The 17796-nt window shown below is 38.2% G+C and overlaps 1 pseudogene; it reads left to right on the plus strand.

Annotated features, from left to right (window-relative positions):
* LOC127416017 (laminin subunit alpha-2-like) overlaps positions 1-17343 on the plus strand; it is a 336769-nt pseudogene extending 319426 nt beyond the window's left edge.
* Positions 17344-17796: the final 453 nt, after the last annotated feature.

The raw sequence follows: 17796 nt of genomic DNA on the forward strand, positions 1-17796 counted from the left end.
TCTAAGGGACAAAACCATTCATGAAACAACTAAACTGGCAAAGGTAATGTACAAACATATCAATATCAAATATTGCAATTAATATATTATGTAAATGGATCACATTTAAAACGCGTGACAACCTGCCCTGATGAAAATGTGACAATGTGCCCTAATATGTTATCCCTTTCCCTAAACCTACCTTTGTCCTAAGAACACAATTGCCAGTGTGCTTTGATTATTTGCAGTTGTTTACTGAAGAGCAATAACAAAAATACAATGATAGTGAACATTTACTTTGGAGGGTAGAATTCACCAAAAATATTCTAATTTAAGAGGGTCTTGAACTAGGTGATTAAAACCAACATGCAAAACACACATTTTTATAATTGTACTTTAGACTACAAATCTTATCGTTACTGAGATTTTGCCCCTGTGACAACTAGCCCCGGTCTTCCCTATATGTAAAGAACAACTTCATTTTCACAGGATTTCACGCAGATACAGTCTAAACTCAACCTGTCTCTCTCTCTTTGAGCCTAAAGATTTCATGAGTGCAGAGCTGAGCGATGCAGGGTGAAGGTGAGTTATGATCTGTAATCAGGCACCGGCTCCGTCACCAGTAACAGACGGCACAACGATGGAAAATGTAAATCGTTCACTATTTCCCACATGAAGAAAGAAGGTTCAGACATTTAAATGTAGTAGTTTCTGTCATTATTGACTCACCTTTGTCATTCCAAACCCATATTCTGTTAATTTTTTTGCTGTGGAAAGCTTTCAAATTTGTATAAAACAAACAAAAATAATAATAATAATAATAATAATAATAATAATAATAATAACAATAATAATAATAATAGTTATGTTATGCAGCTCTTTTCTGTTCAAGCTCCAAAAAGACCAAATAAAACACCATAAACGTTGTGCACTTGACTCATGTGCTATATTCAAAGTCTTCTGAAGTCATACAATAGCTTTGTGTGAGGATCCGACTGAAATTTTAGTCTTTATTGACTGACAATCTTGCTCTCCGCTGAAGTCCTAAAATCTCATTCGTGTTCACGTATATTCAAATATATTTTAGTGCCCTTGTTGGATAAGTTACTTAAAGTAATCCACTACTAATTACTTCTCTACAGTTTTAGTCCATTTACTTGACTGATTACTTAATTGAAAAGTAATCTGATTACTAATTACATTTATGTTACTTTCTAAAACACTTCTGCTCAACGAATACAAAATAATATCAAAGTTTCCTCTTGTTCACTGTTGCACACAAGTCATACACATCAAGGACCACACGTTTGTCTCTTTACAGTGACTCAGTAACCTATGAACATAATTCTTGTATTCAACATAAAAATATTATTTTAGCAATATGTGTAACCCTACATACTTAAAAGTAATTAAATTAATTGAAAGTTTGAAACTGTATTCTGATAACAAGAATTTAAAATGTAATGTATTACACTACTTTGTGACTAAAAAGTAATTATATTACAGTAACTAGTTACTTTGTAGTCAGATTACACTCAACACAGCAAGACAATGATGTTGTGTACCTTCAAAACCTTTCATTCTGCTGCGCTGCATTAATGAAATAATGATGGAATCAACCATTATTGATAAACCAGCCAGTAATGCATTCACTGTTGTCTCTTCCAGTATCACTTCTTTACAAGAAGCTCACTATGGCCTTCTGTGACCTCACAGTCTCTTTTCCCCTTTTCTTAGCAAACATTACCATAGTGAACATTGATACAAATGAAGATGAGCGGTTGGTCATGGCATCTCCAGGTGGTGCTACAGGGCTTAACCTGAGAGAAGATGAGAGGATGTATTTTGGAGGTTTACCCAAAGCTGAAAACTACAGGTATAGGAATATACTCTTCTTCAAAAAAGGAGGCTTTTGGATCGAGGTGGATATGAGCAATTGAGCAAAAAAAATGTGTAATACGAGTATCATCACGTGCGCTCGAAACGTCACTTCCACAATGCTGAGGCCAATTATGGTCTGATTAAGGTGTGTCCTTGAAGGTCACATTGTCTTGGTCCGACTTTAGTTTGAATTTAAAAAAAAAATATTAAAATATATTAGTCAGAATAAAGTGTTGAAGTGTGCATGAATTTGTTTGTTTTACTGAAATCGAACTTCATTTAAAGTTTGTTTAATGTAAAATGCATGTAAACGTACTGTGTTTACACTCTTGATGAAGTCAACCTAACAATGGCTTACTTAGAGTTGACTCTACACACTAAACTTATGCAAGGAAGTATTTTAACAGCAGCTTTAATATGGTTGACATTTGGCTAACTGTGCTCGCCATGTGGCGTGCATGAGACCTCACATCAAAGACTAACTATAGAAATTCCTTTAACCACGCCGTGTTCTTAACAATCAAGTCCCTATTTTGTCCTTAAGGGTCCAATTGACTAAGGGCTCTGTTTGCTCTCTTTACTTTTGGTCTTAAATCGTTCATCTAGGTGCCAGCTAACACTTGTAAAAAAAAAAAAAAAAAAATTTCTCTATCACAATTTACATATCTGAAAGTCAAGAGATGCCCCAGTGCAACTTCAAAAATCTTGTTAAAAAAAGGTTCAAAAGCTTTTTATAAACGCTCTGTTTGCTCGATCTCCCTAATTTTCTTAGATCATTCCACTAGATGGCAGCAAACACTAGAAAAATATATATTTTTTTCTATCACTTTCTATCACAACATGCAGATCTGAAAAGCAAGGGGCTCCCCAACGTGGTTTGTGACTCCGCCCATAGACATCCAGTCTTTTTTGGGAAGCCCCACACCTTTTCCATGTTTTGTGGAATATATCGGCCTCTGAATGGACTACAAATGAGAACTTAGTGTCATTTGAAAGCTAAGAACCTCAGGTTTGCAATGATGTATAACATTCTATCATCAATATATTCAAACGATGATTTGTTTATAATACCTTTTTTTTGCTGAGCTGCATTTTTTCCTGGACATTTGAGACATAACAGTGGATTATTTATCCAGACAAGCTGAGAAACAAGTAAAAATAGACTCATTTTGTAGAAAACAACCTAAGGTAAGAGTTGATATATAGTTTGTGACTATTTGGGGCTTACAGAATCAGCAGACATGAGATTTTTATTTAATTATTATTCACAATTTCACTTTGAAATTGAAAATTGAAAATTATTTGAACAAAATAATCCACTAACTAATAACTTTAATTTGCATTTATTCTCCTTTTTCAAATATTTAATAAACATATAATGAACACTGAATTAACAGTAAAATAACTTGAACAAATGCATATCCAGTATATATAAAGAAATCTTGTGCTTGCATTTGTGTCTATAGTCAATGAGTGTTTGTGGGTGTCTGTGTGTACAGTATGTACCTATGTGTTGGAAATAAAGACCCCTTTTATACACATTTTTTTTTCTAGTGTTAGTCGGCACCTAGATGAACGATTTATGACCAAAAGTAGAGAGAGAGAACAAACAGAGCCTTTATTACAAGCTTTTTTTTTTTTTTTGTTTTAGCTTTGTGTATAAATAGATGCAATTTTTCCAAGTTCAGATCACCTCTGTGGAGGTTGTCATGAAATATCAGACAGAAAACTTAAAGTTAAGTTGATGTAAATCAGTGTTAAAAATTCAAAAGGGTCAAATTGACCCATAAGGAGGGATTAAAAAGATTCAAAAGTTGAACGTCATTGTATAATTCGCACATTGTCTGACACAATTTCTCAAGAATGGTTGGATTAGTCATGCCTTACTCCTTCTTTCCAAATGTGATTCCTCAGGTCAGAGGTGGCATTGAAGAGCCTCTCTGGCTGTATGAAAGACATAGAAGTTTCCAGAACTTCGTACAATTTACTGAGCAGCCCAGACTACACCGGACTGATCAAGGGCTGCTCTATTGAGGTGAGACAAAAGAAGCTTTTTCATCCCTTCCTGTCTCTCTTTTTTGCTCTTCTTACTAAAGGATCAAACGAAACATTTCTCTGCGAGTGCTCTTTTTTAAAAAGGACAATGAGAGGAAGAGAGAAATAGAATAGAAGAGAGAATGGAGAATAAGTGCTGTGGCTGTACATGTGTGTCTGCTGATATCACCCATAATACATGCTTTTATTCTTTTGACTTTTGAGTCATGCTCTTATCATAAATCGGAATAAATCACTGTATGTGTGTGCAGCTATTTGACGTAATAGTTTCTGGAGGATTTACAGTGATGTCATGTTGGATTATGATTAACACCAACTGAAAAGTAGCATGCTATTACCATGCTTTTTGGCCGTAAATATCTATTGAGTTCTTTGAAATAGCTTGGAGTTCGAAGCAAATAGTGGTTTTTGAATATGGTAATAATTTGGAACCATGGTACTTATCAAAGATCACAAATTAGTGAATTAGTTGAATTCATTATTTGTGATTCTATATTGGACAAAACAGCTGTTTCTGAGATACTATTTTGACTATTTTTTTTTTAGTTTTACAAGTTATTAAGGCTGTGAGCATGAAAATGTACACTGAATTGACTTTTGAAAGAATAATTTACGATTGTTCAGACATTTGCTGATAAGGAACTAGCCCTATAAATTAGTTAAACTACAGTCAAGCTACAACTGCTACAATCAGTTCTGACTGCAGAATTTAATCATATCAACCTGATATATACAGAAATAAAGTAGTGTGACATTCCCTTATGAAAATTAACCATGTATTTACTATAGTAGCAATATTTTAACCATGGTATTTGTAGTAAAACCATAGTAACCACAAAAATAGCCATGGTTACTACACAAAGGCGTAATTTATGGGTGGGACAGGTGGGACATGTCCCTACCACTTTTTGCATTGGCCATATTTATCCCCACCACTTTTTGAAATAGCTTTCATCAGGTAATGCAGAAAAAAATATCTCCAGTTCTTGAGCAGGAGTTTCCATTTTGTTCGTGTGTGTTACAATAAGTGGCGATCCAGCAGTGGAGTTTGTTATAATGTGTGCTCGTTTCGGCTGTTATCAGTGGCGTTGAGTGGCAGTGGGCGGCGATGTTCTCTCGTGCACACAGATGCATGCTCTACTCACGCCGCACCTCGCACTCCTTTCCAGTTAAATCACAAAACAAAATGCAAACAGATGCACTCATGATATACATACACTAACGTACAGATGCAATCTCCGTTTATAAAAATAAAAAGTTATATTAGAGCAGATTAGAACCTGGAAATCTTTGTACTAGAGGCGAAAATGTTACCATGAGACCAGTCAGTTATTCTGGTTAAACCCTTTTCTGATCCATGTATTTATCCTCTGACTAACAAAATCCCAGTACTGACAGTGTTACAGTAGCTGTATGAATTAAGTTATCTGAATAGTTTTGTGAAATATTTATCTTCATTTGAACGATCTCGGTAGCGATTCTTAAATCCCAAGATACATTTTTTTACTCTATGGGCAACCTTGTATTGCAATGAGAGGAAATCACTTGCATTTTGTACCAAATTTCATGCTATGTGACCAAAAATGTCTATGATTCGCCACTGGCTGGTAAATGTTAAGATTTCTCTCAGCAGTGATTGAGTAATACAGCGAGATCCTTTCACTGTGTGTTGAGTAAAAGTTTGGTTTGATTCGTTCTGTGTGTCCAAAGATGAGATCCACACAATCCATTGTCTCTTTTAATATCATTTCTGTTCTTTACAGTCAGTTGTTGATAAAATAAATAAATAAACATTTAATTCTAATCATGCATGGCACAGATAAGATAAAGCCATTCGAGTCCTGTCTCATTAACATGCGCTCATTTACAGACGCTCTTTACAGCACAGCCGGTTTTCTTAAAGAGACAGTACTGGTTTTAGAATGTGTTCAAGAAATCAATGTAAATACTTGTAAACAATAAACATGTAAAAAAAAATATTATTTATGCAATATAATATCATGTTTATTAATGGATGGATTTGTGCATTTTTAAAAAGCTAAAATGTGACCAAAATGATGAAAAATGAATAAAATATAATTAGTAATATTAATATTTTCATAATGTACCTAGTTAGAAGCTCCCCTGTATAATTAACAGAATTAGCTGGAAGAGAATTTCTTTCATATACAGTTGTGCCCAAAAGTTTGCATACCCTGGCAGAAATTGTGAAATTTTGGCATTGATTTTGAAAATATGACTGATCATGCAAAAAACAATTTTAAGGATAGTGATCACATGAAGCCATTTATTATCACATAGTTGTCTGGCTCCTTTTTAAATCATAATGATAACAGAAATCACCCAAATGGCCCTGATCAAAAGTTTACATACCCTTGAATGTTTGGCCTTGTTACAGATACACAAGGTGACAAACACAGGTTTAAATGGCAATTAAAGGTTAATTTCCCACACCTGTGGCTTTTAAAATTGCAATTAGTGCCTGTGTATAAATAATCAATGAGTTTGTTAGCTCTCATGTGGATGCACTGAACAGGCTAGATACTGAGCCATGGGGAGCAGAAAAGAACTGTCAAAAGACCTGCGTAACAAGGTAATGGAACTTTATAAAGATGGAAAAGGATATAAAAAGATATCCAAAGCCTTGAAAATGCCAGTCAGTACTGTTCAATCACTTATTAAGAAGTGGAAAATTCGGGGATCTCTTGATACCAAGCCAAGGTCAGGTAGACCAAGAAAGATTTCAGCCACAACTGCCAGAAGAATTGTTTGGGATACAAAGAAAAACCCACAGGTAACCTCAGGAGAAATACAAACTGCTCTGGAAAAAGACGGTGTGGTTGTTTCAAGGAGCACAATACGACGATACTTGAACAAAAATGAGCTGCGTGGTCGAGTTGCCAGAAAGAAGCCTTTACTGCAACAATGCCACAAAAAAGCCCGGTTACAATATGCCCGACAACACCTTGACACGCCTCACAGCTTCTGGCACACTGTAATTTGGAGTGACGAGACCAAAATAGAGCTTTATGGTCACAAGGCCTATAGTGAAAAGAATACCATCCCCACTGTGAAGCATAGTGGTGGCTCACTGATGTTTTGGGGGGTTGTGAGCTCTAAAGGCACGGGGAATCTTGAGAAAATTGATGGCAAGATGAATGCAGCATGTTATCGAAAATACTGCCAGACAATTTGCATTCTTCTGCATGAAAGCTGCGCATGGGACGCTCTTGGACTTTCCAGCATGACAATGACCCTAAGCACAAGGCCTAAGCACACTCCAGGTTCTGGAGTGGCCATCACAGTCTCCTGACTTTAATATCATCGAGCCACTCTGGGGAGATCTCAAACGTGCGGTTCATGCAAGATGACCAAAGACTTTGCATGACCTGGAGGCATTTTGCCAAGACAAATGGGCAGCTATACCACCTGCAAGAATTTGGGGCCTCATAGACAACTATTACAAAAGACTGCACGCTGTGATTGATGCTAATACACAGTATTAAGAACTAAGGGTATGCAGACTTTGACCAGGTGTCATTTCATTTTTTTTCTTTGTTGCCATGTTTTGTTTTATGATTGTGCCATTCTGTTATAACCTACAGTTGAATCTGAATCCCATAAGAAATAAAAGAAATGTGTTTTGCCTGCTCACTCATGTTTTCTTTAAAAATGGTACATATATTACCAATTCTCCAAGGGTATGCAAACTTTTGAGCATAACTGTAAAAGTAAAATGGACTTTCGAACTGAAATACACCATATGAATCGATATCGGAATTGAATCGGTAAATCTGTATCAATACCCATCCCTAATTTGACATTATCTGCACTTAAGCTAACTAATATACCTAAGTTTTGTCACTTAGTGTCCCCACCACTTTAAAAAAAAAGTAATGCCCATTATTACTACAGTCATGCTTACTACATTATTACTATTGTAAAACCATGATTTATTGTTGAAATGGTTAAAAAACATTAAATTGAAAATAAATGTACTTTTTTCATTTATATACACAATGTATACTTAATATACACTAATAAACTAGAAAACACTGTATTTTATATAACTGAACTGAAATATAGTGATGAACAGCAGCAATACACAAAATATTTCGCTTTATAAAAATAAGGCAAAGTCCCTTAAAGGCTGTGTGGGGTTCAAGTGAACCAGTGAATCATTTATGTGAACTAGTTAATTTATATGAACTGTCCAAAAGAACCAAATTAATAAAATGAATCAGAGTTCCCAGTGCTAAATATAAGTGAATCATTTATTTTAACTGGTTCATTTACATGAACTGTGTGAAAGAGTCAATTCACCTAAATGATTCAGTTTTCCCAGTGCCACAAGAGAGAGAGAGGACTGTTTAGGTGAAAACTATTTGAATATATCTGAACTACTGTCACACTACTTCTTTGTGAGGGACTCTGTTGTGACTAATGAAACCTCAGAAAGGTTTTGGGTGGCATCTCAAATATGGACATAGTGCATCTTCAAACTTAACAATGAATTTGTCTCTCACTCAGAATCTTCACACTGTGAGCTTCCCCAGACCAGGCTACTTAGAGCTGAAGCCCATGTCGATTGACGTGGGGTCAGAGATCACATTCTCCTTCAGCACTAAGAGTGAAAATGGCATCATTCTGTTAGTCAGAGGAGGCGTGACCTCAAGGTCGCAGGGCCTGATGCCCATCCATATCCCACGCAGGTAACACAGACAGACCGGAGAGGTTTGACACCTTCATACACACAATAATCACTCCCTTAAAATCACACACTCCTTGCACCTCTTAAAGACCCAGGTTGGGGCAGGATATATTCAAGGCCTCATCCCTTTTTTTAAAAAAAATAGCCAATAAACTTCAGTTTAAGTCACAGCTATGAACATAATTTGCTACTTGGTTGTCGGTTGCCGGTGGCATTAGGGAGAGGGACATTATCATTCTAGAGAACATTTGATTGGACAAAAATCTGTGAAGTGCAAGATGAGTCATCAATGTTTTTGGTCTGTTTTCCCAGAAGAGAAAAAACTGTACATTTTAAATGCACTAAATCTACTAAAAGTTATTTTTGTCTATGTTTAGGAGTACACTAGTATATAAAGGACCTCAAAGCTAATTCTGATTTCATGGGGTCTTTAATTTATTTAACTTTATTAAACTCCTTTTAGCCAAGAAGTCTGAGTTAGACGGTTCAATGTGTGATTCTTACAGCTTGTAAGAGAGCTCAGGAAGGTGATTATGGGTAATGGTAGAAGTCAAGAGAGCCTTGGCCTTCCATACAGGATCATAATGAATCCATGGGGTTACAGGGGTCTCACAGCTCATAAAAGAGATTTATTATACAGGCAGGACTGTAATTGCCTCTGCCCTTCAGCAAACAAAAGTTGATCTTATTTTTGTTACCGGGTGGACTAAAGGCCAGGGGCGTGGTGATCATTTTAATTAAAATATGACTTTCTGCATCTTTGTCAGTAATGTCTTCATCATATTTCTCTCTCGCTCAGCTCAGGGGCAGCACATCAATTATGTGGCGTGTCTGTAGTAGGCAATCACCGCACTAACCTCCCCGTGATACTCCGTTTGTAAAAATAGATTTACAAGCTGCCTTTTTGATGCATCGCATCCAATTTGCGATAACCCTCCCGGGAGAGGGTCTTGGACCGCCACCTTTTGAAAATCATTATCGCTCGTAAATTAAGTGGGTGTCATTTTGTGGGAGTGCGGCTTCGGAGAGGCCAAGGGTTCTCTGTGCTGCTCCTCATTCATTCCTCCAATTTATGGTGTGGTCGGGGTCACCTGCGCTGCAAGCGCACCGCCTGAAACTTGCCATCGGTGTGGAGAGAGAAGCCCTGTTCTTGCATTGCTCTACTCAATTCCTGTGCAGCGTTGAGAGGGTAGAACGTGCTCTCAAAACCGTCTGGCTGATTACTGTCTCTGCTATCGCACGCTCTCTCGCCACAGCTCACGTCCAGCACAGCTAGCTCAGCTGACTCCCGCTGAATATATTAGCGTGCGTGGATTTAGAATTCAAATAGATCTTAATTTACTTTTTTTATTTTTTTTTTTTATTTTTTTTAAATATATATATCAATAGTACTTTTACTCTTTAAAGTCCCTGTGAAATCAAAATTGTAGTTTTGGGGCTTGTAGTCCATGCCTGTTAGCTAAACATTAAAAATTTGCTATAAGTAACTTAATAGATATACATATTTAAAATGAACAGACTTTCGTATACAGAAATATAGACAAAACAAATGTTGATGACATCATCTTGCACTCACGGGCACATGCTTGTCCAATAAAATGTGCTCTATAATGTCAGTTTTTAAAAAATAGCTATTAAAAAAGGGATGAGCCCTTCAATATGTCCTACCCCAATTGGCCAATAACATAAGTTTTTTTCTGTAGGCAAATTAATCATTAACCATAACTTATAAACCTTTAAAGACAGGCCTACTGTGAGCTCTTAGGTTGTTCATTGTAGGTATATGCTTCTGTTGAACCCATCAGTTTGCGATATTTCGAAATCTTGTTTAATTGCAGAATTCCTGGTGAGAAACTACAATACCCACAATCCTGATGAGAATCGCAGCGAACAAAGCACACCAAAAGAGCTCTGCAGCTCTGCCCACTCCCATGATGCGCTGTGAATGATGCAATCGAGTCGCTCTCCCTACATTCTCAAACTACTGATTTATTTGTAAATATCTGAATATTTTTCCATAAAATTACCATATATTGTTTCTATACTTTTAATCAACAACTTAATAGCAATAGTTTTAAAATTCTCCATAATTTTTAATGTGATCATTTGCAATCTTCATGGGATTGTAGTTCATTCCCTAATTAAAGGCATTAAGTACACAGTTTCGTATCTTTGAATTTCAAATATTTTTTCCACTCAAAGTTTGTAATGTTGTGATTTACCATGGAGCTGGTTTCTTTGGTTCATGGCTTACAACTCGTTTAGGAAGGATTTTATGAAATCCCTATGGAAGAAATTAATGGGAAAAATACTTCCGGAACCAAAATGGCTGAAAAGTGGTCGGGCACTGTTACGCTGTATAGGAAATACATCAACACAGTAAAAAGAAATTTCATGGGGTCTTTGGAAAAATAGTTCCCCCAAAATGACAATTATGTCATTTACTCACCCTCATGTCATTCCAAACCCTTATGGTTTTGTTTCTGCTGTGAAACACAAAAGAAGTGAATCAAAATGTTCACACTGCTCTTATTGAAAGTGACTTGTGACTGAGGCTGTCAAGCTCCAAAAAGGACAAGAAAACATCTTTAAAGGAGTGTCATGATATATTTGAGGGCATCCCACGAACAAGACAAAACTAGACGAAAGACCAGACAACAGGAAGGGAGGGTGGGGGAAACAGGTGGACAGCACTACAACACACAGAACAGACAAGGAAAAGAAACAAAGGTCCAAACAAACAGAAAACTAAGGTATTTTCCAGGGCAGAACTGGCAGGACAGACAGGGTGGTGCCAGCAGGACAGACAATGGAGCAGGGTCTAGTGGCCAGGGAAATTAGTCCAGGTAGGGAGTGGGGTGCTGCAAAAGACATAACAAATAAGAAAGAGAAGCAAAAGTCCAAACAAGGACCAGGGCAGGACAGACCAGGTTGGCACCGGCGGGATGGACCAGGGTGGCACCAGCAGGCCAGACCAGGGCGGCACCGGCAGGCCAAACCAGGACGATGCCGGCAAGATGGACCAGGGAGATGCCGGCAGGATGGACCAGGGTGGCTCCATGGTCGTGAGCACTGGCAAAGACTGGGGAATAGCCTCCGTGGCCATGGGCATTGGCAGAGACTGGAGAACGAACTCCGTGGCCGTGAACACAGGCTGTTACAGGGGAACAGCCTCAGTGGCAATGGACACTGGCAGCGGCAGAAGAGTAGGGGCCCTTCTCCTCCTCCTCCGCTTCCGGGCGGTAAGAAGCACAGCAGTGGTTACAACCGCCACCTCCTGGTGGTCAGCCGCGGGCTCCCCCATGTCCTGGTGGTCAACAGCAGGCCCCCCCATGTCCTGGCAGTCAACAACGGGCTCCTCCACCTCCTAGCAGTCGGCAGCAGGAACGGCCACCACCTCCAGGCGGTTGGCAGCGGGAACAGCCTCCGCCTCCAGGCGGTCGGCACCATGTTTTCTCAGGCAACGGCATTGAGAAGCCTGAGAGGCGTCCGAAGGAGCTGCAGTTGACTTGGCCACCTCCTGGTGGTCAATAATGGGCTCATCGGGCCTCTCCAAAGACACCGACAGTGGGGGATTTTGGGACTTGGTGTTCCACCCTCACAGCAGAGGTGGTCCACCAAATCCCAAAAGGAAAAATGAAAAATCTAACCCAGCTCCTCTGGACGGATGGGCTTGTCCAGACCTGACAAAATGTTTTTCTTGAGGATGGTCTGATCAATACCCCGTCCAGAGGCTGCTTCGGCCAATTCCTCAGCAAAGGTGTCGACGACCGTGCTGAAAGCAGGCCAAGGGAACGGGCAACCAATTCCTCAAGGGTCGGAGCTGGGTTCAACAAAACACCCCTCATGCCTGCGCTGGGTCCAAAGTTGGTCAGATCGTTCTGTCACGATATATTTGAGGAAGGACCCAAGATGCAGGATGGTAATGAAAGGTGTTTTATTGAAACGAAAAACCAACAAAATACAAACAAAACTCTCATGAGGTAGAAATAAAAGATAAGACAAAAATAGAACTGAAAATAAACTGACTAGGAAAACTAAACCAAACAGGAAACAAAAACTCTCACTAGGGAGAGAAAACAAAACAACAAGACAAAAGGAACTGAGAACGAACAGACTGGATAACAGGACATGACACAAACAACACGACCAGACCTGGAGACTGAACATAACACAACGTTCTGACAGGGAAGACAAGACAAAGGAGAAAATATAATGAGGAAGGGAAGATTGAACACAGGTTCTGCCAATAATCACATGCAGCACAAATCAGCACTGCCATGACAACGCTGATTGTGCTGCTGAGAGCACCCGTGGGAAACACGAGGGAAGAAGGAAAACAAAAGCTCACAGACAACCTGAGAGAGAGGTGGAGGAAACTGTCACAATCCTGCCACATAACGTATAAAACCAGACCAAAATGGCAGGATCATGACAAGTAGTCCCCACTCAAAGAAAAAAGAAAAAAAAGAAGCCTATTTTTATTTTAAGATTTATGCATTTCATTACCAAATTCCATTAAATTGATTACTACAAAAAAAAATTAAATAAACTTTTTTTATTATTATTATTTGATCAAAGTTGACTTAACTCAATTTGATGGAATTTTGTTATGAAATTGAAATGCGTAAATCTTTAAAAAAAAAAATTGAGTGTATATGACTCGTGCGCTATAAGCTGTGCAATAGATTTGTGTGAGGAATAGGCCCAAATTTAAGTCGTTATTGACTGAAAATCTTTCCTTCCACCAGAGCTTTTAAAGTCTCATTCGTGCTTGTGCATATTCAGATATTCAGTGATGCCCAACACCACTGGTTGTTGCGTGTGTCAATTGAGATCACAGAACAACAGTGGAGAGCAAAAATCTCATTCTACTTTTGTGGAAAAGAAAGACAGGAGAATGAGTAAATGATGTCAGAATTTTCATTTTCGGGTGAACTATCCCTTTAAATTTCTTTTTAAACAGGCTTTTGGAATGTTGCCCCCTTAGAAAGAAAAAAAATCTTTTAAAATCTATCTATGAGAAGACAATGAAAACACGTGAACACAGAACGTGGGCATCTCAGGAGGTCCGTTTCTAAGCATCATTCTGTCTGTCTGTAGCCCTTCCTGTCTGTACAGCTGAATAATGGAGCTCTGGAGGTGCTGGTGTTCACTGGCAGCAGGAAAACACGCAGAGCTCTCAGAAAACCAGACAAGGGAATCCTGCATGATGGGCGAGAACACTCACTGCGCATCCAGAGACTCCATGGAGCGTAAGTCTCTCTTTCTCTCCCTTCTGTCTTCCTTTGGGCCCATTGACACAGAGTAATTCATGCATCTTGACAGTTCAGATTGCTGTCCGATTGGGTGTGTGCATTTCATTCTAATACTTTCTACAAAACAGATATAAATCTCATCAACTATTTCTCTATTACTATATGTTTGTGTTTATTTTGTAAAAATGACCGTCTGACTCCTCAATATCCAGCCTATTACAAGACTACTTGCCAAATAAATAAATAAATGCACATGAAACTTTGTTTAGAGTTGAAATTATTTTATTAGCTTACTTGTAGAGATCGCACAGTGAGCCAAGAAGCAGGAGAGACGGCTCGCAGAACCCGGATGAGCGGTCCGATACGTCTAAATCCCCGGATGTGCGGTAGTTACCGAGCAATATCTGAATAATTATAATTATACAGGTACATACTAAATAATTATACAGGTAAATACTAATTATAAATAGAATAATTCATGAAATTAAAATACTACATTAGATTATTGTGGCAGATGAGTAAAGCATTGATAAGACTATATAAAAATTGGCTGTAGAATTCAATATATGTTTTTAATTCCATATTATTGAACATAAGTCTGTCATTGGCCTACAGTCTACAGTAAATCTATTTTGCAATTGAATTCGTCAATCTGTCCAAGATTTATTATAAGGGCTTTCTAAGAATGCGTCACTGTACACATGTGTCATACAGGTGCTTTTGGGGCGTCTCACTTTGATTGCGTTGTAGGGCTTTACTGGTTTTTTAGATCAGTGTTACTATCAGAAATAACTGATAATTATTTATTTTGTTATTAATTAATATTTAAATTAATTAATTGAATCTAACTCATTAAAACCTCATATGGGGCTCCAGTAAATGTAGTGCGCTACGTTTAGGAGCAGGTTTGGTTATCAGCAATAATTAATAATTATAAAAGATAATTATTAATTATTAAAATCAATAGAATATTGATGAGAATCAATGTTAGCTTTTTTTAATCCTTTAAATCAACAATTATCAAAGATAATCACTAATTATAATCGATGAAACATTAATTAAAATTAACACTAGCTTATTGATCCTTCAAATTCAACAATCATCAAAGATAATGATCAATTATCAAAAATCAATAGAATATTAATAAGGATTAATATTGATGGGGCACCACCCTGGAATCAGGGACTAATAACCAGATAGTATAACAGTCTCAATATTAGATTGTTTTCTTAGGAAAATCGACATCCGAAGAATATCGATTTTCGGAAAAAAAAAAATGAATGAAGGCTTGAATCCGAGCACTGACATCCCATCTGCATGTGACACAGGTGTATGCAAAACAAACCAAAACACTTCTCTTTGAAATATAACAAAGTTTATTTATTCAGTAATATCAATTAATAATTAATACAATGCAGTCAATAAACTTCCGACTTACAACTACAAACTAAACAGTGATATGATTAGATATGGAAATAAAAATAATCCTATAACACATGAGGTGTGAGAGTGTGTGTGTGTGTGTGTGTGAGGAGGGACGCATCATATCACAAAATGGCGGACGTGACTCTCATGGAGAGTATGTCCGCAAATGTGGGTGGAGAGAAACCAGTCAATGACGTCTACCAGTTTACCGCGTGTATCCGCTTGTACGATAGCTTAGGGACAAAGCTGAGCTTTATCACGAAGCTATCTACTAGCCAAAAATGTGTGCGAGAATGTTTGTGACCACCTGCCTAATATTGTGTAGGTCCCCCTCGTGCCACCAAAACAGCACCAACCTGAATCTCAGAATAGCATTCTGAGATGATATTCTTCTCACCACAATTGTAATCACAGGAGATCAACAGTTACAGAAATACTCAAACCAGCCCATCTGGCACCAACAATCATACCACGGTCCAAATCACTGAGATCACATATTTCCCCATTCTGATGGTTGATGTGAACATTAACTGAAGCTCCTGACCCATATCTGCATGATTTTATGCACTGCACTGCTGCCACATGATTGGCTGATTAGATAATCGCATGGATGATTGTTGGTGTCAGATGGGCTGGCTTGAGTATTTCTGTAACTGTTGATCTCCTGTGATTTTCATTGTTAATGAGAGAGGTCAACAGAGAATGGCCAGACTGGTTCGAACTGACAAAGTCTACGGTAACTCAGATAACCGCTCTGTATAATTGTGGTGAGAAGAATATCTATTATCTAACCATAATAGTACAGAATACTATTCTGAGATGCAGGTTGGCGCTGTTTTGGTGGCACGAGGGGGACCTACACAATATTAGGCAGGTGGTTTTAATGTTGTGGCTGATCGGTGTATGGAATGCAAACGTTAAATTGAGTCTCATGCTATAGTAAAAGTGTTTAGATGTCATAAGATAGCATTGTGTGAGGAACAGGGTGAAAAGTAAGTGTTTATGAACTGATAATCTGCCATTTTACTTGTGATTTGTGTGAAAGTGTATAAAAGTAATTGTTGTTGTAGCACCTCTAGTGTTCATTTCACCAAAAAACTGCTGCGATAAAATCATTGTGCAAAAATCTAAGAATAGTACCTTGAATCTATGAGACCATGATGGTTATATTGTAAATTTTAACTTTCCTTTAAAAAGATTCTCCTACGGCATCCTCAAAGCACTTAGAATGGCTTAGATATAGTCTGAAGAAAAGATTTAAAAACTTTTTGAAAACGATTTTGTAATGTTATTAGAATCAGATATTGAAAAATTCAAATGATTTAAACATTGCATCCTCTTGGTTCGTAAATCAAGTTTTGTTCTGTCTGACCTCTCTCAGTTATACATATAAGCTCATGGAAAAGATGCTAGCAACTCTTATAAGAGATTAAAAGTCACCTTTAAGTGCTCAAGAAAAATGTCCACACCTCCAGAATACTATTCACTGTAATATGTCACAACTCTGTACCACACTGACTCTTCCAGTGGATTAAACACCAGCGACTGGTGTAAACATTGACCCATTTTTCCCCAAGCCTCCTGTGGCGCAGTATTAAAGGTCTTCTTTTCCTTCCAGTGCAGTTTTGAGTTGCAGTCATAAGCTAAACACTGTATGACATTAATAATCACAGTTTTTCTAACTCTTAATGAGGAGCATGAATCTCTGTCAGTGGGCTGTGTGTCTTTTCCACTAGAGTAAAACCCATTGCCCTCTACCACACTAATTTAAATGAGTCTGTCCTTGCTCATAACTGTGTTCATTATTCACCTGATTGGAGTCACGGTATGTCATCATTCCCTCACGTACGACTGTGTCTTGTGTCTGTTGATGAAACAGCCCTGTAGATTTCTCCTAACCCGAATGCAGAGATTGGTCAGTGCCCTGACTTGGTTCCACCCCCTCCCCCAGCTGAGATTCCTGAAGAAGAGGAGGAGGAAGAGGCTTACCCCAAACCAGTGCTCATACCAGAACCAGCTAAGCCACCTCCACCCCACACTGTACGTCTTGGCAGGGGCATTGTGGGTAGAGAGTGCCACCTAACACCTGTATTTTAACACAGGCTGCGTCCCAATCTCATACTGTATTTATATTACGCACTAAAAGTATATACTGTGTGGGTGGGTGTGTACCCGACTGAAATGAACAGCTCAGACCAGCCAAGGTTGTTTGCTGCTCACAGGTGGCTTCCGCTGGTCAGGCTGGTCTAGTTTGATGTTTTTAAAGAGGTTTTGGGCACTTGTCAGTTAGTCAGGCTGGGAAACCAGCTGCCCAACCAAATAAATCAGCTGAACACCAGCTTGGCCAGGCTGGGAGATCAGCTAAACCAGTTAAGACCTTCAAGCCATCTTAGGTTGGTTTAAGCTATTTTTTGTTTTCCAGCAGGGTAAGACATTAATTACTTTCAAATTCAATTGTACTTTTAGACCTGCTGAGAAGCAGCTTAA

Source organism: Myxocyprinus asiaticus, chromosome 25 (assembly GCF_019703515.2).
Source record: "Myxocyprinus asiaticus isolate MX2 ecotype Aquarium Trade chromosome 25, UBuf_Myxa_2, whole genome shotgun sequence".
In the NCBI taxonomy this organism is placed as follows: Eukaryota; Metazoa; Chordata; class Actinopteri; order Cypriniformes; family Catostomidae; genus Myxocyprinus; species Myxocyprinus asiaticus.